Consider the following 1,014-nt stretch of genomic DNA (forward strand, 5'->3'; position numbering starts at 1 on the left):
TGGCAAAAAAGAAGTCTCTACATGAGATGGATAAATATAGTGGCCACATCAATGGGCTCAGGCATAGGAACAATTGTGAGGATGGGACAGGACAGAGTAGTATTTCTCTGTGTGCACAGGTTCACTATAAGTTGGCGCTGATGAGATGACACCTAACAATAACAGTAACAACAATCTAAACCCAATTGCCATAAGACAGAGGTCAGGCTTCCAGAGTCCATCTGTATTTTCAGTTTCTCCAGGCCCTTCTCTAGGTACTAATTTTGCATTAGGCTTGGATTTCTAGAGAAAAAGAAATTACATTCATATACATATAATAACGAAAATTATATCAAGAAAGAAATTTATAGCAAAGAAGCAACTTGCCTGTTCAACTCAAGCCCGTGGGTCAGATGTTAGCTGGAGGCCCCTTCTGACTCATGCAGCTACTAGCTGATGAAGCTGAAAGGAAAGCTGGGAGATCTCAAGCCAATGGGTTCAGAGTCTTGTGGATCCACAGTCCACAGGAACATGGCAGAATGCCAACAACTGCGAGGGTTGATGGACCATGGAGGCTGCTGGTCCCAGAAAACAAATGCAGGAACTAATAAATCAGTTAGGAGGTGAACAAGTTCTCCTAAATGTCTCTTATTAAAAAGTCACAACCCCTAGGAGATATCATTAGGTTATGTCCTGCTTAATAGGGGCTAATTCATACCTTCTCAAGTTGTAATAAAGTTGACATAAAATCTAGCTATCACATAGTCTATATTATATTTTGTTTGGGTGGCATTTACCATATTTGCACTAAAATATTTCATGTGTTTAATATTACATATTTTACATATGTATTTCTATGATCTGAAATTTTAAAAGTAAAATATATTCATTCTAGATTATATGTTTTTGAAGATATTAGAAAAGTAACAAACTACACTCTTCTACTGGTTCATATGTACTTTTATTATTTTAAAAGCCTTATTTTAGGTAATAGTGCTAAAAATAAATCTTGTACTTTTCCCTATTGCCTAACAG

This window comes from Tenrec ecaudatus, chromosome 3 (genome assembly GCF_050624435.1).
Source record: "Tenrec ecaudatus isolate mTenEca1 chromosome 3, mTenEca1.hap1, whole genome shotgun sequence".
NCBI classification, from domain to species: Eukaryota; Metazoa; Chordata; class Mammalia; order Afrosoricida; family Tenrecidae; genus Tenrec; species Tenrec ecaudatus.